Genomic DNA, 26,501 nt, shown 5'->3' on the forward strand with positions numbered 1-26,501 from the left:
CCTGCCCCCCCCCCCCCCCCTGTGTCACCCAGCCCCCCCCCCCCTTGTCCCTCACAGTAGATGAGGTGAGGGCGGAACTTAGGAAACTGCGTCCAGGAAAGGCGGCTGGCCCGGATGGCGTGTGTTCGAGGCTGCTGAAGCTCTGTGCAGACCAACTGGCTGAGCCGCTCCAGAAGCTCTTCAATATGAGCCTGCGGGACATGACGGTGCCGGTCCTGTGGAAAACATCATGTCTTGTGCCGGTACCCAAAGCTGGACGCCCGGCCGAGCTCAACGACTACAGACCGGTGGCCCTCACGTCACACATCATGAAGACCCTGGAGAGGCTGCTTCTACACCATCTGAGGCCACAGACTGAACACGCCCTTGACCCCCTGCCGTTTGGGTATCGGGAGAGCATCGGGGTGGACGACGCGGTCCTCTACATGCTCCACCGGGCCTACTCCTACCTGGATGAGCCGGGGAGTTATGTGAGGATTATGTTTTTTGATTTTTCTAGCGCTTTCAATACTATTCAACCTCCCATACTTAAAGACAAGCTCAGGAAGATGGGGGTGGATCCCTCCTTCACTTCCTGGATCACAGATTACCTGACAGACCAACCACAGTTTGTCAGAATGGGCAACTGTGTCTCGGAGACAGTGGTCAGCAGCACTGGGGCTCCACAGGGGACTGTTCTCGCTCCGTTCCTGTTCACCCTCTACACGGCAGACTTCAACTACAACTCTGAGTCTTGCCACATCCAAAAATACTCGGACGACACAGCGATTGTGGCGTGTGTGAGGAAGGGACAGGAGGGAGAGTACAGGGACCAGGTGGGAGCCTTCAGCGACTGGAGCGAACGGAACGGCCTTCTCCTGAACGCAACAAAGACCAAGGAGATGATACTGGATTTCCGCAGGTCGAAACCACCTCTGCAACCAGTCAGCATACGGGGAAACAACATTGCGACGGTGCAGACATACAAATATTTAGGCGTGCACCTAGACGATAAGCTGGCCTGGGCTGCAAACGCGGAAGCGCTCTACAAGAAAGGACAGAGCCGGCTGTTCTTCCTTAGGAGGCTCAGGTCTTTTAATGTGTGTGGGGAAATGTTGTTCATGTTCTATCAGGCAGTGGTGTCAAGTGTGCTCCTCTACGCCGCTGTCTGTTGGGGTGGTAATACCACGGCCAGGGATGCCAGGCGGCTGGATAAGCTGGTCAAGAAGGCTGGCTCAGTGGTGGGGAGGAGACTGGACCCACTGGGGACCGTGGTGGAGAGCCGCACGCAGAGCAAGCTGCTGGCCATCATGGGCAATACCAACCACCCTCTCCACCACACCTTGGTGGGGCAGAGCAGCAGTCGCAGTGGACGGCTCATCTCCCTGCACTCACGGACTGAGCGGCACAGGAGGTCCTTTGTCCCCACAGCCATCAGACTGTACAACAGCGCAATATAGTGCGGGGGACCTGACCTCTGACCCACACACCTGTTTTTACACCTGTTTTTACACCTGTTTTTATACACTGTTTTATACACCTGCTTTTATCTAATCACGCTCCTATTAATATTGATGGATATGATTTAATTGAATTTTATCATGTGCTTATTTTTAATTCATGATGCAGACATAACGTGTAATAACTGAATGAGAACGGTCAATGTCTGTATACTGTGTGAGCTGAGAGATACCCTGAATTTCCCCAAGGGGATTCATAAAGTATCTATCTATCTATCTATCTATCTATCTATCTATCTATCTATCTATCTATCTATCTATCTATCTATCTATCTATCTATCTATCTATCTATCTATCTATCTATCTATCTATCTATCTATCTATCTATCTATCTATCTATCTATCTATCTATCTATCTATCTATCTATCTATCTATCTATCTATCTATCTATCTATCTTTGTCACCCTGAGATACAAATGTATCTTCCTTTTTGTTTAACACGTCGTCGTTTGCTGATGCTGTTCGTTACAAACATTAAAGCAACAGTTTCTTGTTTTGAAAATCAACACATGTCCTTCGTCATACCAAATATCAAGAGGTTTATTTGTCACATACATACCAGGGCATACAGTGAAATGCGGGTGGTCATGCCCGCATTGATTGTGCAAAATACAATAATAAAATAGGCATAGAAAAAATAACAGACAAAATTAAATAGGTAAGACACAAGATATGCATGGTAAAAAAAAAGTTCCTGAGAAACTGGTTCCTATATACAATTTTAACTCTTAATGTATCTGGGGGGGCAGGTGGCGCACGGAGACCACGTTCGTCACCAACACCGGGAGACACTGGATTCGCCTGTTCGAATCCAGCTCCCGGCGTTGCTATCAGCTTGGCTGGCCTCTCACACTGATACAATTGGCTGTATCAGAGGGTGGGAAACCTGAAGGGTGGGTCCTGGGCGTTGTGGACAGCGACCCCTACAGTTAGGTCGGGGCGCCTGCTCAGCAAGGGTTGGAACTAAGGAGAGATAGTGTGGCCTCCCACATGCTACACTCTCCCCGGTGAGAACCTGCGCGGCCAGGTTGGCCTGCTGGCAGGCTGCACATGCGTCGGAGGAAAGCATGTGACAGTCTCCGGTCTCCCGGACCAACAGTAGGGGAAAGTACGCAACAACCAGGAAGGGTGGGATGGGAGAAAAATCGGGAAAAAGGAGGGGAATAAAGATAATTAAAAAAAATAAAAAAAATAAAATTATCTAAACTATACTATTAGTACCTCCTTCCTTTAAAGTGACTTTCTATTTTTTAAAGTGACATTTTGTTTTAGCGGTTGCCGCATGAGTGTTGTGTGTGTGTGTGTGTGTGTGTGTGTGTGCTCATGTGTACTTGTGAGTGGAGAGTTCAGTGTTCGCTTCTGCACCTGGGTCCAACACACCTACCCAACTCTTAACACATGGGTAGAAATATACTTTTAACATTCTTTATACACTAAATATATACTCTCTTTTTTACTTGGGCTACCATCCAACACCTCAACATCTGTTACCTACCAACCTCCGTATCCTGCAGACTCTGTACTGTTCCCCCCCACGAGGTCGGTACCGACCCCTTTTGACATTATGATCATATATTCATATTTTTATGAGTGATGCAATACATTTGCGATTTTAAAATCAAACGGTTTCAAGTATTAACATCGCTAACAAGTCACAAACGCATGTAGAATGTATATTATCATCAATACGATAGTTTAGCAATAGGTGTCCTTAGATAGTTTTACCTTCTCGTTTTGCTGAAGAATAATCCGAGACGGCGACCATTTTGAAAATGTTGAACCATGGGAATTGTAGTTTTTTTGCAGCCATTTTGTCGAGGGCATGCATAGCTGTGGATCAGCGTTGACATTTTTCCGAACTACATTTCCCTTCAAGTTCTATGGGGGTTCAAAGTTCAGAGTTGAATTATGAATATGTCAATAATAATAATAATTCGCGATAATAAGCCACAAAAGGTAACGTTTTTGACAAATATTGAAACGCAGTTAGTTTCTCCTCCCTATTGTTAGCATGTAGAAACAATTAGATATGAAATTAGTTTCAAAACGGTTGCACTGTGGGAGAAATAAAAAAGTACAGTTGATTACAGTAGATATCAGTATCTGTTATTATGCACGCCTGGTGATACTAAATCCAAATTGAACTCGGGCATTTGAAAGATACTATATGTATATATATATATATATATCTAAATGTGCGAATTGGCTATAATAAGGTAATGTATAAGCAGGGCCGCCTGGGAGAAATGCGAGGCCCTGTGCGAGATTTAACGCGAGCCCCCCCCCCCCCCCCCCCCCCCCCCCAAAGGTAAAAAAAAAATATATATATATATATATATATATATATATATATATTTTTTTTTTTTTTTATACAGTCAACATATTCTTAAATAATAGCGCTGCCCGAGGCGGGGCATGATACAGTCAACATATAGCAAAAGAGAGAGCGAGAGAGAGCTCCCGTTCTACAGTCAATATACAGTGTACAGAGAGAGAGAGAGAGAGAGAGAGACACATTGGAAAGAAATTGAAATGCTATTTGGCCCTAAACAGAGAGTACACAGTGGCAGAATACCTGAGCACTGTGACTGAAGATCCTTGAGCACAGCCTAGCCATCGAGAAAGGCCGCCATAGGCAGACTGTGTGTGTTAGAAAGAGAGAGAGAGAGAGAGAGAGAACATGTGTGTTTGTCATGTGTGTGTGTGTTAGAGAGAGACTAGAGCATGTATGACAGATTCAAAAGGACAAAGATCAACACTTAAATCCAAGAGAGAGAGAGAGAGAGAGAGAGAGAGAGAGAGAGAGAGAGAGAGAGAGAGAGAGAGAGACACATTGGAAAGAAATTGAAATGCTATTTGGCCCTAAACAGAGAGTACACAGTGGCAGAATACCTGAGCACTGTGACTGAAGATCCTTGAGCACAGCCTAGCCATCGAGAAAGGCCGCCATAGGCAGACTGTGTGTGTTAGAGAGAGAGAGAGAGAGAGAGAGAGAACATGTGTGTTTGTCATGTGTGTGTGTGTTAGAGAGAGACTAGAGCATGTATGACAGATTCAAAAGGACAAAGATCAACACTTAAATCCAACAAGAAGAGGGTATACCAGAGAAACCAAAGCAGCAAGGAGCCAATGGCCGACATCAGCTAAATAGGCTAGCCAGGTACTGTGACACCAGGCCACACACAGCTTTGGCCAATGGCCCAACGCTACCCAAGCTACACAAACGACCATTCACACACAGCACATGTCGTATCTCCAAATGTTGTGAAGTAGCATATGTTTTGCCTGGAAAAAAACATCGTTATTAACAAAACATTCGGGAGGGGAAGGAAGGAAGAGTGGGGTAATGTCATGACATTTTCATTAATCCAAGTTACCTGCACGATGAACGCAGGGCGAAAGGCCGCAACACAGGTATCCACGTTGACGAAAGGCCTCTCGCTGGCGGGACAAAAAGAAGCTATGGCCAGAGCCTTGTCATGGTGCAGGCCCGACTACATCTTCTGTCAAAGGGCCTGCTATTCTCAAGGCTAACTGATAGCATCAAACGAACGTTCCCAGCTGACGCTAAACAGCTAACTGGCTAACAGTTAGCTCACACAGTTAGCTACTAGTAGTATTAGCTAGTCGACCAGTTTGGCTCCAGAGAGAGAAAGAGAGATAGGGTCAGGTGACTCAGGTCCACGGCGGGTATATAATCATAAGTTGACTCACCATAACGCAGTATCAACGTGGAAGGAGACTTTCTTGGCCCCACGGTGTAATTTCGGCGTATTGCTGCCTAACAGATTTATCTGCTCACAAGTTCTCTTCTCCTTCTTTTGAAAAGACATCCACTCGCCTCGCCTCGCTCCTCTGAATAGGTTAGCTAACGCTAGTTAGCATTTAGCTAAGCTAGCTACTAGCCGACATGGCTATACCATGAAAGGCTCCGGCCATTTGTCCCGCTAGCGAGAGGCCTTTCGTCAACGTTCCTTGGTGACCGACCGACTGATAATGACCGACCTCTTTCTTCGTCTTGGCTATTGGGCATAACTAAGCATAGTCAAAAGCTGCACGCGCGAAAATGTCAAACGCAGCCGACTCACGCTGCCGGCGTACTACACTGTCTACACATGATGTAAGTAAAACCACTCCCTTCGTTGAAACCAATGCTGCTGCAGAACCCCAGAGGCTGAGCTCCAATAGTGAGTATGTCTGCAGCTGCAGGACTGCAGACCCAGGAACAAGTCAGACACATTCTACAAACGTGTCTAATGTGAAATATATAAGAATATAAGCAAAACTAGATTTTAGGTCTGTGATGAAAAAGGGCCTCGCGGGAAGGGGGGCCTCGCAAAAAAAAAAAAAAAAAAAAAATAATAATAATAAAAAAAATTAATAATTTTTTTTTTATTTTTTTTTTATTTTTCGAGGCCCCCCTTCCCGCGAGGCCCTGTGCGACCGCACTGCTCGCACACCCCCTGAGGCGGCCTTGTGTATAAGCATATATTCTATATTCTATATGTAGCATCCTGAAAATATGGCTATTATTCAGAAGTGCTGACTTGCCTTTTATCTCCCCTTTGTGCACAAAGACATGTTGACTAGTTTCCATTGATATTCTCACGAACAATGACGCGGGTGTCTCTTTCTTCTATCGGCTGGAATATGGATTATACACAGTATCTCTGGATCATATTCACCCATCCTTTTCCCTGTGTGACTAGTTGGTGGTACCAGCAGGGGGCGGTGGCAGGCAGAGAGTGTACGGGAGAGAGGCAGGCAGCGAGGAAGGGGGAATCACCTGGAGGTGGGAAGAACCGGAAGCTCTCTTCAGCTTGGGATGTAGCCGTGAACGGTCGCAGCTACAACGGGAGGTGCTTTGGAATAGCCCCGTTAAAGAACCACCAGAGAGCCCCGCCGGAGCGAACAACGGGTTACGAGACATATTTGCTAGTGACAGGTTATCCTAGGAGTATCCGTGATAGTGCGTGTGTAAGAGAAACTGAACCCAAAGACTAACGTCTATAGGTAGCGGGTTACAGTAGCAGTGTGACGGTATAAGTAGCATGCTGCTAACGGCTATATTGACTCCAGAGTACCCCGAGCGCGAGGCGCTGAAGAAGACCGGTGGTATAGTCAACCACGTTGCGCCACAGTATAACCGTGTAGCAGGTGGGCTGTTTGGGACCCAGAGTGTAGCTTCAGTGTGAGTGAGGGCAAGTGTATGGATGCGCGTCGACTCTGCACCGGCTGTCTACAACCAGTCTGCACCGGCTGTCTTCGGGCCAACACAGGAGTTCGTCCCGACCAACAGAGGTTGCCATCACCCAGCACACGCTCTCAGCCAGCTCCTGCCCCTCTGCTCCAGCCCCGCTTGCTGGCGCCCATGACGCCATCGTTCGACGCCATCTTGCTACCCGGACGGTGGTGGTGCGGCGAGGCCGCCATCTTGGTTGAGTACATTAGGGCTTCGGTGCCCAGGATCTTATTGCACAGTACACAGTGTGTCGCGGCCTAAAGGGCGAAGAGAATTGTTGTTTGAACCGAACGCTAACAGCAGCGTGGAGGGGCAACCCCAAACATTAGAAGCCAGCTTTAGCTAGGACTTTTGTTTGGTAAAGTGGGCCCACATTTTTGATTTCCTTTGAGTGTGATAACGTGTTTGTTCTTTAATAATATTTTCCCATCTAATTAACCCTTTCCCTGTGGGGAGGTTACAGACCGGGTGCATCATAAGTAAAGCCTCAGGGAGGTATTAGTCTTGCCATATGAGCTATAGTGGGACTTCAGTCCATTTGACCACTCCTATTAAATCATTGTAACTGAACAGTACAACTAGTATTAAACATTAGATGGGATTCTGTGTGCGTGTCCATTCCTGTGCCCAGTATTAACTCTTTTGGTGTGGGTAACGTATATATGCTTAACCCCTTCCTACCCAACTCTCCCCTTTTCATTGTAAGGTTTCTAGTGGTCATCAAGGGAGGGTACTGCTTGCGGGAGGAACGAATCTATTTAGGCATATCAGTCACTAGGTGTGGGAGGGCCCACGGAGGTAATCAGGGAAGTGAGAGCGAGTTGGGGAGTACTGCTGACCGTCCCGGAGAGGCGAGGAGGACCAGAGTACCAAACCAGGTTGGTAAATCCCGGGCCCCATTCACTCCCACTACCGGGTCCCAGTTTGACGCTCCAGGCCCAAAGACGAGGGTGCATCAGACGGAGCTCTACTGTGTCCAGCTACCTTGTGACTGCCAGCAACCGTTCCCACGAAGCAGGGATAATCCACCCTGCTACATTTGGCGTCACGAACAGGATCAACATCCTAACTTACTCCCTTGACCGGGACCCGTAGAGAGACCCACGATGCCCAAAGAGGAGACCCACGCCGCGCAGGAGATGGCGGCGAAGTTTGAGGAGCTGCAGGAGGAGTGTCAGGCTCAGGCGGGACTACTAAAGCAGCAAGCCGAAGCGATGAAGGAGTTGATCGAACAGGCACTCCAAGAGAAGCGCTACACTCAGGCGGCCCTAAAGGAGCAACGAGACGGCCAGGACGCCGCCGCCGAGGTAAAGAAAGAGGAGGCCGAACGCATGGAGGAACTGACCGCAGAGGTGGGGGCCCTGGCGAAAAAGCCCACACACAAGCCGGCATGCTGGACCGACAGGCCCTGGCCCTTGAGAAGAATCAGGTCGCTTTCGACCGGTACGGTCGCGAACCCCGCACCGGCCCCTCCACCGTGTACGTCCAACGAGAGCAGAAGTGCAGCGAGTTTGGAGGTGAAAAAGAGAAGGGGGAACTGCCTGTGGAGGACTGGATCCAGGCAATGAGGACCCATCTCCGTGCCAGTCGAGTGCCCGCGGAGGAACAAGCAGAGGTCGTACAGCTCCACCTCATAGGCGAGGCGAAGCAGACGGTGCGCCTCCTGACAGAGGGAACCGCCCCCGACACAGAAGCCTTGTTCGCGCTTCTCGAATAGACCTATGGAGACAAGGTCCCTGTCTGTGTCCGCCTGGGGGAGTTTTACGACCGGAGGCAGGCCGCCGGGGAGACTGTGAGACAATTCGCCTACGACCTGCTAGAGAGGATTCGTCGCCTACGACGTTGGGCGCCCAACCAGGTCACCGACGCCGCCGCCCTGCTGCCGGAACAGTTTGTGGGGGGCCTCCGAGACGAGACCCTGAGGCGAGAAATGCGGAAGTACCTGAGGGAGGACGGGACGCGGCCGTTTCACCAGGTACTGAAGGCGGCGACCGACTGGTCCGAAGAGGAGGTGGTCCTGCCCCCCGCGAGGGGTGCCGCCCGGGGCGTGATACACGGCGTCGCCGTGAAGAGGTGCGAGCCACCTCTGGACATAGCCGCACTACAGGAGTCCATCCGACAGCTCTTCGCCGGCCAGGAGCAGTTGGGCGCGCGCATGGAGCAGCTCTTCCAGGCATTTCAACAGGAGCGAGACACACCCCAGAGAGGCTTCGCCGGTCTGAGGGGGGAGGTGTGGTAGCGTGCCGTAGGATTCGACACCACTGCGGCCGGCCCGACGGAAGCGATGGCGCCCGGTCGCGCATCCCGATGCGGTCAGAACCAGAGGCTGTACCTACGGAGAAGGAGCGACGGAAGGCTGCGGTGGAGGCCGCGGGAGCCACAGCGAAGCGCATCCACGACCGAAAGTCCAGGGGGGAACCTACGCCCTACCCGGTGGTGACCCCGAGCCACGAGGGGACGCCGGTGTTCGTTGTCGGGCCCCTCGGGTCGTCGCTGAAGACGCGCCGGACGAGGGAGGAGAGGGGGAGTCGGACCCCTCGGGAGAGGATGGCAAAGACGAGGGGCAAAGAGGGCGCCGCTGGCGGCCTATCAGGGGCCTCGGAGGGCGAAGCCGTGGCCGATGACCTGCCGGCAGGGACTGACGAATCTGACACGGAGTCAGACGCGAGGGGGGTTGAGCGAACCCGGCCCCAGAGGAACAGCAGAGGTCAGCTACCCGCTCGGTATTTCCAGGACCATGTGCTAAGGTGTGTTAATGAGACAAGGTGTGTGAAACTGTTAGCATAATGTGTGGTTGTCGATCTATGCGTGAAACTGTTGGTCTCAGGACCGTTTTCATGCATGCGTTGGTTGGTGTTTCATTGAGTTAACTTGCAGAGGACTTAGCAAGTTCAAAGTGGGGGGAAATGTAGCATCCTGAAAATATGGCTATTATTCAGAAGTGCTGACTTGCCTTTTATCTCCCCTTTGTGCACAAAGACATGTTGACTAGTTTCCATTGATATTCTCACGAACAATGATGCGGGTGTCTCTTTCTTCTATCGGCTGGAATATGGATTATACACAGTATCTCTGGATCATATTCACCCATCCTTTTCCCTGTGTGACTAGTTGGTGGTACCAGCAGGGGGCGGTGGCAGGCAGAGAGTGTACGGGAGAGAGGCAGGCAGCGAGGAAGAGGGAATCACCTGGAGTTGGGAAGAACCGGAAGCTCTCTTCAGCTTGGGATGTAGCCGTGAACGGTTGCAGCTACAACGGGAGGTGCTTTGGAATAGCCCCGTTAAAGAACCACCAGAGAGCCCCGCCGGAGCGAACGACGCGTTACGAGACATACTGAGAAACTGAACCCAAAGACTAACGTCTATAGGTAGCGGGTTACAGTAGCAGTGTGACGGTATAAGTAGCATGCTGCTAACGGCTATATTGACTCCAGAGTACCCCGAGCGCGAGGCACTGAAGAAGACCGGTGGTATAGTCAACCACGTTGCGCCACAGTATAACCGTGTAGCAGGTGGGCTGTTTGGGACCCAGAGTGTAGCTTCAGTGTGAGTGAGGGCAAGTGTATGGATGCGCGTCGACTCTGCACCGGCTGTCTACAACCAGTCTGCACCGGCTGTCTTCGGGCCAACACGGGAGTTCGTCCCGACCAACAGAGGTCGCCATCACCCAGCACACGCTCTCAGCCAGCTCCTGCCCCTCTGCTCCAGCCCCGCTTGCTGGCGCCCATGACGAGAGCGTTCAACGTCATCTTGCTACCCGGACGGTGGTGGTGCGGCGAGGCCGCCATCTTGGTTGAGTACATTAGGGCTTCGGTGCCCAGGATCTTATTGCACAATACACAGTGTGTCGCGGCCTAAAGGGCGAAGAGAATTGTTGAACCGAACGCTAACAGCAGCGTGGAGGGGCAACCCCAAACATTAGAAGCCGGCTTTAGCTAGGACTTTTGTTTGGTAAAGTGGGCCCACATTTTTGATTTCCTTTGAGTGTGATAACGTGTTTGTTCTTTAATAATATTTTCCCATCTGGGAGCCTTTCCTACAGAGATATTATTATTATTATAGGGGCACTTACTATACAAGTATTATTTATCATCTGGTGCCACCTAGTGGGCGTTTACTGCAGACTATGGGACTCCTGGAGACAGAAACTGTGAACAGGTGGGCTGATTCAGAGTCTGTGTGACCACTATTTAAGAGACACACATAGCCATAGGCCTGTAAGGTGAAAGCCCTGTGGGCGAACAGACTGGCCAACGGTACGTTGCATTGTATGCGCCGTTGATCCGCATTTACCCTTTGATTCATATATCTAGTTACTAATTGATGCCATTTATTTCGTTTCCTTTGTATATGGTAAATAATCTGACTACTGGCCGATGCTAAAATGCTAATACTGCTGGCTAACTGCTAAACAAGTACTACTATCTACAGACTTAAGCTGCTACCAGCTACCAGCTAACCGCTTGCTTGATTGACCACCTGGTGATGATGGCATGACAGTTATCCAAATAACAGAATGTTTGGACATGGAGTCCCAATAAATGAACATTCTTGCAAAGTCCGAATTGTTTGTTTTGGTTCAATTTATAAGTTGTTCGCCTACACCCTTCCAATGGGGACATTTAGTTGACTCATTGACTGAGACCGCTAGATAATTGGACAATTATTTACCGTACGCGCCCCGCTATGAGACGGGACGGACGGAACGCAGAAGCAAGTGCCCGCGTGAGATACCATCTCAGCATCAAGGTGGAACCAGGACGGAGTGGATACACACGACGGGGCACATTGAGAGGACGCAGTCAGCTCAAGGGAAGTGATAACGTTGATGTTGACTGCTTACTGGGTTGGAATCGCCGTATTCCGCCCACATGATGACTGCTTGAAGTGGTGGAGTCGCTGAATTCCATCCAATGCTAACTGCTAACACCGCTAGCCATCCAAAATGCTAACTGCTAAGACACTGCTAGCCGCCGATCCTAACTCTGTTAGCCTACCAATGCTGACGCTGTTAGCCAACCAATGCTAACACTGCTAGCGAACCAATGCTAACGCTGTTAGCCAACTAATGTTAACACTGTTAGCCAACCAATGCTAACACTGCTAGCCGCCAATGCTAAACGCTAGCCATTAGCCAACCAATGTTAACACTGTTAGCCAACCAATGCTAACACTGCTAGCCACCAATGCCAACGCTGTTAGCCAAAGACTGCTAACACTGCTAGCTGCCAATGCTTAACGCTAGCCATTAGCCAACCAATGCTAATACTGCTAGCCACCAATGCTAATGCTGTTAGCCAAAGACTGCTAACACTGCTAGCTGCCAATGCTTAATAATAGCCATTGGCCAACCAATGCTAATACTGCTAGCCACCAATGCTAACGCTGTTAGCCAAAGACTGCTAACACTGCTAGCTGCCAATGCTTAATGCTAGCCATTAGCCAACCAATGCTAATACGGCTAGCCACCAATGCTAACGCTGTTAGCCAAAGACTGCTAACACTGCTAGCTGCCAATGCTTAATGCTAGCCATTAGCCAACCAATGCTAATACGGCTAACCACCAATGCTAACGCTGTTAGCCAAAGAGTGCTAGCATTGCTAGCCAAAGAATGCTAACACTGCTGGCCACCAATGCTAGCTAAAGAACATTTCATTGACACTCATGCCTTGGCTGTGTTGAACTAAGCAACTACATTGTTGCTCCAAACGCTGTGAACATTATCATTGACACCCAAGCCTTGGCTGTGTTGAACTAAGCAACTACATTGTTGCTCCAAACGCTGTGAACATTATCATTGACACCCATGCCTTGGCTGTGTTGAACTAAGCAACTATACTGTTGCTCCAAACGCTGTGAACATTATCATTGACACCCCTATGCCTTGGCTGTGTTGAACTAAGCAACTACGTTGTTGCTCCAAACGCTGTGATCATTATCATTGACACGCCTATGCCTTGGCTGTGTTGAACTGTGCAATTATATTGTTGCTCCAAACGCCGTGAACTGTACTATGAATGAATTAACCAAAAGCTGTAACGGTGCTCACCAACTCCATCCTACTTGTTCACTCACATTGTGACCATTACCAGGTTTCAAGTGAGTGAAGCGAAATTACGTGACTCACTAAACGGTCCCGTCATTATCCCCTGCTGGGAGCAGTATCATTGTAATCACACTGCTACACGCCAACTGTACAACTGTGCTTCTGACTGTTAACCCCATTGTTTACTACTGCCTGCAACCAGTGACTCAGCTGCAAAAGGAGCTCCAGTTGGGGCAACGGCTGACTGGGACAAGATGGAGGGTGTAGATGTGGAAGAGCTAAAGAAGAGGCGTACTGCGGCGCAAACAGCTTTCACAAGGAGAGCTAACCAGGTAGCTGACAATGTTGACACCGCATCGCCAGCGGAGCTGGTCAACGACAAGAAAGCTCTTCAAGTAGAGTTTGCTAAGCTCGTTGACACGACGGGAGACTATATTGGAGCATTGGAGGAGGCCGACGGAGCCGCACATGCTACTGTGATAGCCGACGCCACAGCGAAGAAAGACGCGAGCAAGCAGAGGAAAGCGGCACTGGAGAAGAAGATCTTCTCGGAGGTATGGTCCCGCTTTGTTCAGCCAGAGTTAGGCCCCCTTGAAGTGGAGTTCGAGGAGGCCTTGGAAGAGACAAAGAGACTCAGCACCCAATGGGCACCCAAAGACAAAAGAGCGTTGGAGGGGAACAAATTGGAGAGGAGACTCAACGCCTTCGAACAGATGGTGAGAGAGTGGAGATACTTTCTTCCAACTCCCAACATAGCTGAATTGGGGAAGCGGTACAGGCACCTAGATGAGGAAAGAGCAGCACTAATGGACAGGTGGTCGACCCTCCTAGAGCCTGGAGGAAAGGGCGGCGTTGAGCTGGACGACGAGGATGAAGAGGAGGAAATGGTACACGACGTTGAAAGGAATGTCGACGTGACCAGCCCACCTGGCGTCGCCAGGGACGCTCCTCAACATGCCACTGAAGCTGACCCCTCCCCTTCCGCCGACGATATAGGTATGGTTGCTCATGCCCATTCACCTCCCCAGTGTAACAGCGGTCAAGCAGAGGGCGCTTATGGAAGCCCTCCCTTGCCTCCCGGTAGCCATGGGGAGGCCTCCAACGCCGTCCATCTCCAGTATGGAGTAGGAACCGCAGGAAATGGGCCTCTCCATCATGTTGGAAGGCAATCACCCTCACGGGTAAGACAACCCAGCAGGGAACCCCGTTTCAGTTCATCCGTCACCATCTATATTCATGCCAACCCCACTGACACGCCTCAGTCACGAGGTGACCGCGCCATGCCACCAAGTGATGAGGGCGCAACGCAGGAAGGTCTCGCTCACCACAGAGACCACCAGGGGGCCCGACCTAGGATCAAGCTCGCCGCCATCAATCTACCCAAATTCTGTGGAGACAGAAGGACCTATTGGCGCTGGCGGGATAACTGGGAGGACCTCCAGGCGCTGGCAGAACCCTCAGGTTTACCAGTGTGTAAACTGTATCACCTACTGGACAGTGTGGAAGAGCCACTGAGGAAGAAGCTTGGGCTGGATCGCTGCAGAACCGCGGATGACATCTTCAGGCTCCTAGACAACCGTTTTGGGGACAGGAGCGTGACCGCAAGCCTGATCCTCAAGGACCTGGAAGAAGTGCCTGCAGTGCGAAGCAACCAGCCTAGGCCGATGATAGACCTGGTCCAGGCAGTGGAAAGGACCTTGGAATGGAAGATGTTATCAAGAACCACTTAACTGTCGCCGCCATAGAGAGGAAGCTGCCTATAGGCATGAGAGAGAAGTGGATCTCCTACGAGCGTGACCCCGCAAATGGCGTCACGCCCAGAAGCTACTTCGACAGGCTCTTGTCATTCCTGAAAGGACAGGAAAGGATCCTCGAGAGGCTAGCACAGCTGGAGATCGAAACCACCCACGCTGGCGATAGACCAACCCAGCGTGAGAGGCTGAGCGACAGAGGTAGTGAAAGACAGTCATTCACCAGAACAACAGTAAGTGATGTCAGGAGGGAGTCCCAGAGGGACCCGTGCACCATGTGTGGAGACAAAGCACATGGAGGAAGACTTTATTTCTGCCCGGCCTTCAAGAAGGCTCCATTGACGGAGAAGAGAGCCCAGGTGAAAAAGGCAGGGATATGTGCCAAATGTCTCGATTATCACGGGGTTGACAGCGGGTGCAGGGAGAGATTCTTCTGCCATGAGGAAGAGTGTGTGGAAGAGGACGGCCCTGTCGAGCATCATTTCCTCCTCTGCCCCAAGACGCAAGGGAGGGGTGAAGCAACTGAGGAGCCTAGAGCTATGGGAGGACCCCAAGGCCTAACAGAGAAGCAGGAGGAAGTCATCGCTGCGTTTGTGCTCCAAATGGAAGCATTCAAAAAGGCCTTCACGAACAAAACAACCTCCAAAGTGTGCGCCGGCAAGAGCCTGGTGGACAAAAGTGGCTTAAGAGAATACCCAGTCCTGATGATGCTCGTGGATGTCCACCACAAGGGGAGGAGGCTGTGTGGGGGCCTTGATCGACCTCGCCTCCGACACAAACTACATCACACACAAAGCCGCTAAAAGACTCGGGCTGACCGGCGGGCCAATCACACTGGTTGTGTACGGTGTGGGGAAGATGGAAGTCAAAGTTAACACAAAGCGATATGTGGTGGCGATCAAGGTATGGACCCCGAAGGGGACCTTAAGGTGCCATGAGATGATCTGCTATGGCCTTGAGGACATTGCCAAGGTGGACCGAGTGGTGGACTCTGAGCAGCTGGAGCTGTTCTTCCCACGTGTCCAGCCAGGAGAACTGAGCCGGCCCGAGACCATCGACATGCTCATCAGCGCCCGGGAGGGTCGCTTAGTCCCACAAAGAGTGGGGAGAGTCGGCGATCTGGTGCTGTGGGACGGCCCGCTGGGCAAGACTGAGTGGTGCGCATCCGGACCTCTTTGAGGAGGTAAAGTTGATGGCACGCCAGTCATTGACCCACTTCGCGCACTCCATGGGGACAATGGCCATCGGAGTGAAGAAGCAACCAGCGTCACTCCCTAATGACCACAGGTTCTCAAAATCAGCACTCCTGAGAACGGAGAAAGCCTCAGGAGGGACCTCGCATGGCGTTGAGCCTACACCAGACAGGCCCGGTCTGGTCAAGGTGGGAGGCGTAATGCCACAGAAGCCAAACCAAAGACACTGGTCCAAAACCGCCCCTAGAGGGACCCCGAGTGGAAAGGAGCCTACACCAGGCAGACCCGGTCTGGTCAAGGTGGGAGGCGTAACGCCACAGAGGCGAGACCATGGACACTCGTCCAAAAGCGCCTCGAGGGGGACCCCAAATGGAAAGGAGCCTACACCAGGCAGACCCGGTCTGGTCAAGGTGGGAGGCACAACGCCACGGAGGCGAGACCAAAGACACTGGCCCAAAAGTACCTCAAGAGGGGCCTCAAGTGGAAGGAAGCCTACACCAGGCAGGTCCGGTCCTGCAAAATGGGATGCATTGACGGGCAAGGAACGCCAAAACACGTCCGATGAACTATGCCTGGCTGGGCAGGAAGGAGAAGCCCACAGGGCCAACCACGAGGGCATTGCTGAAACCCTCTCACAATTGAGGAACAATGATCGAATCAAGGACGTCGAAAGTCGCCTGTTTCTGGCACAAAGAAGGACGTCGAAAGTCGCCTGTTTCTGGCACAATGAAGGATGTCGAAAGTCGCCTGTTTCTAGCAAAATGAAGGACGTCGAAAGTCGCCTGTTTCTGGCACAAAGAAGGACGTCGAAAGTCGCCTGTTTCTGGCACAACTGAGGATGTCGAGAATCGCCCGTTGCCGACATAACTTATGTAGTTTTCACGGACGCCGTTGAGCTACCACTGTAGATAGAACGAGAGTTGTATCTTTTGTTTCCCTCTAAATATAAGATCAATTTGTATGGTTTGGGTAGTTTTCTGAGCCCTTACGGCCAGAATACTAGGTGGGAGGTGGAGAATTATCCAGCGCCTTTCCTACAGAGATATTATTATTATTATTATTATTATTATAGGGGCACTTACTATACAAGTATTATTTATCATCTGGTGCCACCTAGTGGGCGTTTACTGCAGACTATGGGACTCCTGGAGACAGAAACTGTGAACAGGTGGGCTGATTCAGAGTCTGTGTGACCACTATTTAAGAGACACACATAGCCATAGGCCTGTAAGGTGAAAGCCCTGTGGGCGAACAGACTGGCCAACGGTACGTTGCATTGTATGCGCCGTTGATCCGCATTTATCCTTTGATTCATATATCTAGTTACTAATTGATGCCGTTTATTTCCTTTCCTTTGTATATGTAGCAGGTATATAAAATATACTAATGTTGTATTCCACAAAGATCCCTCTCTAACGTTTTATTTTAATTGTTTGTTATTATCTTTTACTCATAGTCTTTTATTTTGAAGCCGTCGTCACTTCCTGCCGAAGTGACGTCTTTCCCCTTGCACTTCCCCTCTCGTGCCAGGCTATCTGGAACGCTGTGAGGGGTAAGACGTGCTTTCAGTGTCTGTAAATATATCAGGTCTAAAAGAACGCACTATTGTAAATAAGTTGCCGGGCAATGAACCGGAGTTGTATATAGTGGTAACTGTGTTAATGTGAACAATTCTGCACCTTTTGTAACGTGGTTTAGCTGTGGTGGCGAACTATTGTATGACACATGCTGACTGAGTTTGTGGTAATGGCTGAACAATGCGTGTAGGCCTCGTTCTGATAGCGTGACATTTCTCCCCCACTGTAGCCTTTGCAAGTTATTGACGCCATCTGCTGGCCAAGTGTTGATATGTGCCTGTGGAATGTCTTCTCAGGTAATTTGAGATATCTTATTGTTTATTTTGTATTATTTCATGGTGTATTTCATTGTAAATGTGATATTTCAATATACCATTCAAAATGGCGAGGCTATCTGGAACGCTGTGAGGGCCTTTGCAAGTTATTGACGCCATCTGCTGGCCAAGTGTTGATATGTGCCTGTGGAATGTCTTCTCAGGTGAAATAAAACACAATGAATGGCTACAACTGTCTCATCACTTCCAATACACGACGACGACACAGAGGGTGGCCTTTAGACCAGTTACAGTGGTGCCGATGACCAGGACAACACAAGAACCAACGCCAGATTGGTCGCCGGGAAGAGTCGTCGAAGTGAATTCTTTTTTTTCTTCTTTCTTTAATTTCTGGTTTCTGGTTTATTGAAAAATATTGTGGCCAACGTATATATATATTTTTCTTCTTTTTCCTGGTATAGGAATAGCCAATAGAAAAATATAGTGACCTATATATATTTTTTTCTTCTCCTCTTTTGTATAGGAATAGCCAATAGAAAAATATAGTGACCTGATTAAATATTTTTCTTCTCCTCTTTTGTGGTGGAATAGCCAATTGAAAAATATAGTGACCTGATTAAATATTTTTCTTCTCCTCTTTTGTATAGGAATAGCCAATAGAAAAATATAGTGACCTGATTAAATATTTTTCTTCTCCTCTTTTGTGGTGGAATAGCCAATTGAAAAATATAGTGACCTGATTAAATATTTTTCTTCTCCTCTTTTGTGGTGGAATAGCCAATTGAAAAATATAGTGACCTGATAATATATTTTTCTTCTTTCTCCTGGTATAGGAATAGCCAATAGAAAAATATAGTGACCTATATATATATTTTTCTTCTTTCTCCTGGTATAGGAATAGCCAATAGAAAAATATAGTGACCTATATATATATTTTTCTTCTCCTCTTTCGTAGTGGAATAGCCAAGAAAAATATTGTAATCAAATATTTCTCCACTCTTTTGGCATAGTATTGGTAATGGCCAAGGTAAACATATTGTGATCCGCAGAGAATATTTAGATTTTTTCTCCTTCTTTGTTGATAGCCCATTTTAGATAATAAAATAGAATGGATCACGATAATGTAGAGGTGGAGGCCGTTTCAGAGGGCGGGTCTGTTGTAGAGGGGGGAGCCATTGAGGAGAGGGTGGTTCATGGCCCTAGTGATTTTGCGTCCGGGAGGGGGGCACAGCTGTTGGCTCGATTTAACTCGCTGGGCTGGCAGGGTGGTGAAGGGAGGTCACGGGCGCCCAGTCAAACCCAGCAGGTTAGTGCCCCGGGCAATGAAGGTTCACCAGTCTTCACCTCAACCCATCTACCGAGCTACACACCCTTTGCCCACAGGCCTACCTTTTCACCTACGGCCATCCCCGACAGGAACGACCCAGCATTGAGTGACCTGATATCACACATTGCCCAGCAGGTGGGACAGTCAATATCGGCTCAGATGAGGGGAGAGAGCCGGGCGAATGAAGGCAGTCAAGAGCGGGTTCAATACCCGGGTGGGAGCCAACCACGCGTCGACTCCACACTCAACCTGACTGGTGTAAAGCTGGTCATGCAGTCGGATGTGAGGGAGCCTCCAGTGTACAGAGGAGATGGGTCTGACAAGCTCTCAGTGCATGAATGGGGGGAGCTCATGGACACCTACCTGAGGAAGAGAGGTATAGGAGTGGACGAGCAGCATCAAGAGATGTTGTCCAGACTGATGGGCAGAGCCAGAGACATTGTAAAGATAACGCTCCGTAGCAACCCGTTACTAAAGCCTCAAGAGAACCCGAGGGTTGTGACTGACATACTGAAACAACATTTCGGTGGCGTGTCATGCTCAAGTATGCCTCTTGCGGACTTCTATAACACTGTGCCTGTGTCAGGGGAGGACCCTGTCGAGTATTGGATCCGACTTAACAAGGCTGTTGATGCAGCAGAGGAGGGCCTGAGCAGGCATGGGCGACATATTGATGACCCCCGTCGAGAGGTGACCATGATGTTCGTAAAGTATTGCCCTGATCCTTCCCTTGCTGCAATCTTGCGGTTCAAAGCGCCAGAGAAGTGGACAGCTGGTGAAATACAGGAGCATGTTGACCGTCATCAGATCAGCATGAGAGGACAGCGGGACGCCAGAACAAACCGTGCAGGTCTGGGGAGACCTTTAGCAGTTCATGTCCAGACACCTGTGTTCGAGGGGTTGTCTACGCCCAACCTTCCAGAGTTGCCCCCTGTCCAGGTGGGAGCGAGTGTCACGTCTGCTCCTCAGGTAGATGGGAACTGTCTGATGACTTTGATTGGCCTGCTTGACCGGACACTCTCCCAGAACAGTCAAGCGATGGCGCAGAATAGCCAAGTAATGGCTCAGAACAACCGACCGATGGTTCAGAACAATCAGCCGATGGTTCAGAACAATCAGCCGATCTCTCAGAGCTACCAGCCGATGGCTCAGAACATTCTGCCGATCCCTCAGAGCTACCAGCCGACGGCTCAGAACATTCTGCCGATCCCTCAGAGCTACCAGCCGATGGCTCAGAACATTCTGCCGATCCCTCAGAGCTACCAGCCGATGGCTCAGAACAACCAGCCAATGTATGGACGACAACAGTTTGACTGCAAGATATGCAGATCGGCGGAGCACTCCACTGTGGCACACTGCATGCGGGAGCACCTGTGTTTGGGTTGCTTTAAACCTGGCCATATCCGCAGAGACTGTCGCAGTTCCCCTCCCAGACAGAGAGGCCAGGGCGCGCGCTCACCCAGAGAGCAGCAGTCTTTAAACTGACTAACCCGCATTGGAGGAGGGAACGTGTGGGTGAGGACAGTCAGACCCTCAGTGCTGAAAGTGAACATGAACAGTGTTATGTGAAAGAGTGCAGTGCAGCACCGGCTGGTGTGAAGATCATAGCACAGAACACGCAAAGAGTTGAGCCGTATGATGAGCTGTTCTATGCTCCAGTCAACGTGAATAATATGTTTCAGATGCAAGGGATGCTCGACTCAGGCTCCATGGCCTGTACTTTCAGTGAAGATGCAGAGGAAAGGATGTTGAAAGGAAAAGTATTGCAGGAACAAAGACTGATGACTGAGGACGTGGTTTTAGTGGGGTGTGGAGGAAAACTCACTAAACCGAAGTGTGTGTACGAAGTTGAACTGAAAGTATATGGAGTGAGCTGCATCGTACCAGTCCTTGTAGTGCCGGGCCAGAGGGATGATCTCATCATCGGCACGAATGTGATCAAGTTCCTCATGCACAAGTTGAAGGACAGTGACGATTACTGGCGGCTCATCTCCGTCTGCAGTCCATCCTCATCCCCAGGGTGTGAACAGTTCTTGGACCTCATGGCGAATACGTCCCGATGGAGGGGTGAGAAGGTACCGGATAAGATCGGCACGGTCAAGCTCAAGCAGTCAATCACTCTTCTGGCGATGCAAGAACACCTCGTCTGGGGTAAGCTACCCAAGAATACCGTCATGTCGCCGGGAAGCACCGTGATAGTGGAGCCGACTTCATCAAGGTCCATGCCACGTAATATTATGGTTGGTCGGGTCGTGACACCTCTGTGGGGTGATGGGTGGGTCCCCATGAAGGTCACCAACCTGTCTGACAGACCTGTTACGCTGAAGAGGAACTGTAAGCTGGCAGATGTGTCTCCCTGCTTGGCTGTGGAGGATTTGGAGCTACTCCAAGGCTGTAGTCGGATCGACAGCGCTCCCGCGACTGAGCACCATACGACATCCAGCCCCTCTGACTTCGAGCAGAGGCTACGTGATGTTGGTCTTGACAAACTCGATATCCAACCCTGTCATACCAGCAACGCAGGAAAGGAGAAGTTGGTCCAGCTGCTCGAGTCTTACACCGACATCTTCTCCAAGCATGAGATGGACTGTGGTGAGGCAAAGGGCTTCGTCCACCGCATTCGACTGACCGATGATCGTCCATTCCGCCTTCCTTACCGGAGAGTACCCCCTGCTCACTACCAGAAACTACGACAGGTCTTGACAGACATGGAGCAGCAAGGGATAATCCGAAAATCAGTGAGTGATTATGCTTCACCGCTGGTGATGGTATGGAAAAAGGACGGTAATCTGAGGATCTGCACCGATTTCCGATGGTTGAATGCAAGAACACTGAAAGACGCCCATCCTCTTCCACATCAGTCGGACTGTCTGGCCGCCTTGGGGGGGAACACCTTCTTCAGCACGATGGACTTGACGTCCGGCTTCTACAACGTTCCCATGGCTGAAGAGGATAAGAGATACACGGCGTTCACTACACCGATAGGCCTGCATGAGTATAATAGAATGCCGCAGGGATTGTGCAATAGTCCTGCCTCATTTATGCGCATGATGCTGAGTATATTCGGGGACATGAACTTCAGCAGCCTGTTATGCTATCTGGACGACCTACTGGTCTTCGGATCGACGGAAGAGGAGGCGTTACAAAGACTGGAGGTCGTCTTCCAGCGACTGCGAGACCACAACCTCAAGTTGAGCCCGAAAAAAATGTCATCTGATGAGGTCGTCTGTCAAGTTTCTGGGCCATATCATAGATGGTAACGGAGTGGCTGTGGATCCTGCGAAGGTGGAGGTCATATCCAGCATGTCTAGCACAGATCTGATGGAAGAGGACGGGTGCACGCCCTCAGTACGGAGGATAAAGTCCTATCTGGGAATGGTCTTCTTCTATCAGCACTTCATCCCTAATTGCTCTTCCATCGCCAAACCGCTGTTCGCCCTGACTGGGGGACAGAAGAGGAAAGGGAGGACGAAGGTGAAGGTGAAGGCAGGAACGTTCAGGAGACTGGGACCCGATGACTGGACTTCAGAGTGTGACGTCGCCTTCGTCAGTCTAAGAGAGAGTCTGCTGGACTGCGTGGTTCTGGCGCATCCTGATTTCTCACGCCCCTTGATTCTGTCGACCGATGCTTCATTGGACGGGCTCGGGGCGGTGTTGTCACAAGTACCAGCTGGTGAAAGTAAAGCGCGCCCCATAGCTTTCGCAAGCAAGACCCTGAGCAGTTCTCAGAAGAATTACCCAGCCCATCGACTCAAGTTTTTGGCACTGAAGTGGAGTGTGTGTGACAAGTTCAGCCATTGGCTGAAGGGCAACTCCTTCACTGTATGGACGGACAATAATCCACTCACCTATATAATGACAAAGCCTAAGCTCGACGCTTGTGAACAACGGTGGGTCGCGAAGCTCGCTCCTTATACGTTCAGCCTGAAGCACATCGCAGGAGTCAAGAATGTGGTGGCTGATGCTCTCAGTCGGGATCCGTTTGCCAAGACGGTTGGGCGCCGGCTGGTCACTGAGTCCTACGGCAATCTGCTCGCCGAAGCGGGTGAGGTTGGAGTGAACGGGGTTCAAGATGCCTTCCGTTTGAGGGTCCAGTGTCAAAGGGCGAAGAGGTCAGAGAGCATCGCGGTGATGCAGTCCCAGTGTTCGCCGCCCCTGTATAACGGCGCTGTGAAGGCGGTCCTTGATTCTCATGACCATTGGGATGCAGCTGCAGAGTCCAGGGCAACAGAGTTGGTCCAGACCGTTCAACATCTTGCTCCGCCGGGACAGGATTCGCTGCCTGCCTTTTCCCTGACAGAGCTTCAGAGGAGCCAGGAGGGTGACCCTGACATCTCAAAGGTCACGTCTTTTCTGACTCGACAGAGGAGGCCATCGAGGCGAGAGAGAGACGGTCTGGGCGCGAGTGCTCTGGTGCTGATCAGACAATGGGAGAGACTGAAGGTCACTGACGGAGTGCTCTATAGAGTCACCAAAGATCCATTGAGCAAGCAGAGGAGGCTGCAGTTCGTCTTACCCCGGAGTCTAGTGGACAAGGCCTTGCGGGGCGTACATGACCTGGCCGGACATCAAGGGCAGGCAAGGACGATCTACCTGACAAGACAACGCTTCTTTTGGCCGAGGATGGAGCGCCAAGTCAAGGACTATGTGAAGTGCTGCCAGAGGTGCATTTTGGCCAAGACACCAGATCCAGCTGCCAGGGCTCCACTAGAGAGTATAAGGACCTCCGCTCCCATGGAACTAGTGTGTTTGGACTTCTGGAGTGCAGAGGATAACAATCAGCGTTCAGTAGATGTCCTTGTCTTGACGGATCATTTCACGAAGTTGGCACATGCCTTTCCCTGCTCGAATCAACAAGCGAAGCAAGTTGCGAGGAAGTTGTGGGATCACGTGTTCTGTGTGTATGGATTTGCGAAGCGCATACATACGGATCAAGGAGCCAACTTCGAGAGCGAGCTCATTGCGGAACTGCTTAGACTGTCGGGAGTCTCCAAGTCACACACTACCGCCTACCATCCCATGGGGAACGGGGGGACCGAGAGGTTTAACAGAACCCTGGGAGGCATGATCCGTTCGCTGCCGCTGAGGGAGAAGGCCAGGTGGCCTCAGCAAATACAGACTCTGACATTTGCATACAATGCGACGTTGCATGAGACGACTGGGTATGCACCTTTCCATCTAATGTTTGGGCGGGTTCCAAGGCTCCCTGTTGATGTGATGTTCGGACAGGTTCTGCACGACCCAGTGGTTGTTGACTACAGCAGTTACGCGACAACGCTTATGTCCCACCTCCATGAAGCAGCAGACGTTGCTCGGAGGCATGCTGTCAAGGAGCAAGACAAGCAAGCCAGGGGTTACAACCGTAAAGTCAAGGGGATCTGCTTGAACGTGGGAGACAGGGTGCTCCTCGCAAACAAAGGTGAGAGGGGGAAGAAGAAACTTGCGGACAAGTGGGAACCAACAGTCTATACTGTCATGGACAGCAACCCACAGACTCATGTCTACAAGTTGGAAGATGACAAGGGGAAGACGAGAGTGGTGCATCGCAACCTGATTCTGGATATCAGCTTTCTACCCATAGAGACTGCTGATGGGAACGCGCCCGAGACTGAAGACAGTCTTGGGGGATCAGAGGATGGGTCTCAGATGGGCCTCATCAACTCTCTGGAGGAAGAGAGAGGATCAGAGGATGGGTCTCAGATGGGCCTCATCAACTCTCTGGAGGAAGAGAGAGGATCAGAGGACGGGTCTCAGATGGGTCTCGTCAACTCTCTGGAGGGAGAGAGGGGTTCAGAGGATAGGACGGAGGCATGGGTGTTGAGTGGGGCTGAAGAGGCTACCAGTCATGGCTCCTGTGACGTAGCTGATGTGGACGAAGATCGGTCTGATATAGAGACAGTGTCGGTGGTTGATGCAAGTAGTGCCCAGTCCTCCAGACCAGTGTCTACAGTTGACACATCAGACACAGTGCCAAGGGCCCCGACCGTTATTCCGGTAGTCATTCCGGCTGTTGTAGAGCGGGACCGAGACTGCCGTGCACCTACACTGAGGGGCACAGAGGGTGTGGTCAGGACACGGGCTGGCAGGGTGGTTAGAGGAGTCAACCGTTTGATAGAGACGATGGTTCAGAGGCCGTTCGGTTGGTAGGAGTTCCCAGTCTCTTCTAACTCTGTCCTAGGCTTTCTGTGCTATCTCTTTCAGTTTTTTTTGTTTCATTGATTTTTTTTATCTTGCACTGTGACACTGTAAGTGGCGTATTTACCACATGTGCTCACAGATGAGGGATGGGATTCGAGTAGGCCGGGTGGTTTGGTGTACAAGGCACCGAGTGATTCTAGGAGAAACATAGGACTGCGCATCCTTTTGTTTTCTCTGACCCTGTGTGACAGGTAACTTATAGTTGATTTTGAAGATGTGTATCTTCAGGTAAACCCGTGCCGGTTCTGACGTAGTGTTGGAGGTCCCAGTTAGTGTGTCCTGTAGGTTCGGGATTTTAGTGGAATTCAGGGGGGGAGTATGTAGCAGGTATATAAAATATACTAATGTTGTATTCCACAAAGATCCCTCTCTAACGTTTTATTTTAATTGTTTGTTATTATCTTTTACTCATAGTCTTTTATTTTGAAGCCGTCGTCACTTCCTGCCGAAGTGACGTCTTTCCCCTTGCACTTCCCCGCTCGCGCCAGGCTATCTGGAACGCTGTGAGGGGTAAGACGTGCTTTCAGTGTCTGTAAATATATCAGGTCTAAAAGAACGCACTATTGTAAATAAGTTGCCGGGCAATGAACCGGAGTTGTATATAGTGGTAACTGTGTTAATGTGAACAATTCTGCACCTTTTGTAACGTGGTTTAGCTGTGGTGGCGAACTATTGTATGACACATGCTGACTGAGTTTGTGGTAATGGCTGAACAATGCGTGTAGGCCTCGTTCTGATAGCGTGACATTTCTCCCCCACTGTAGCCTTTGCAAGTTATTGACGCCATCTGCTGGCCAAGTGTTGATATGTGCCTGTGGAATGTCTTCTCAGGTAATTTGAGATATCTTATTGTTTATTTTGTATTATTTCATGGTGTATTTCATTGTAAATGTGATATTTCAATATACCATTCAAAATGGCGAGGCTATCTGGAACGCTGTGAGGGCCTTTGCAAGTTATTGACGCCATCTGCTGGCCAAGTGTTGATATGTGCCTGTGGAATGTCTTCTCAGGTGAAATAAAACACAATGAATGGCTACAACTGTCTCATCACTTCCAATACACGACGACGACACAGAGGGTGGCCTTTAGACCAGTTACATATAGGTAAATAATCTGACTACTGACCGATGCTAAAATGCTACTACTGCTGGCTAACTGCTAAACAAGTACTACTATCTACAGACTTAAGCTGCTACCAGCTACCAGCTAACCGCTTGCTTGATTGACCACCTGGTGATGATGGCATGACAGTTATCCAAATAACAGAATGTTTGGACATGGAGTCCCAATAAATGAACATTCTTGCAAAGTCCGAATTGTTTCTTCTGGTTCAATTTATAAGTCGTTCGCCTACACAGTTCAAGTTCAAGTTCAAGTTCTTTAATAGT

This window comes from Notolepis coatsorum (genome assembly GCF_963971535.1).
Source record: "Notolepis coatsorum genome assembly, chromosome: 5".
In the NCBI taxonomy this organism is placed as follows: domain Eukaryota; kingdom Metazoa; phylum Chordata; class Actinopteri; order Aulopiformes; family Paralepididae; genus Notolepis; species Notolepis coatsorum.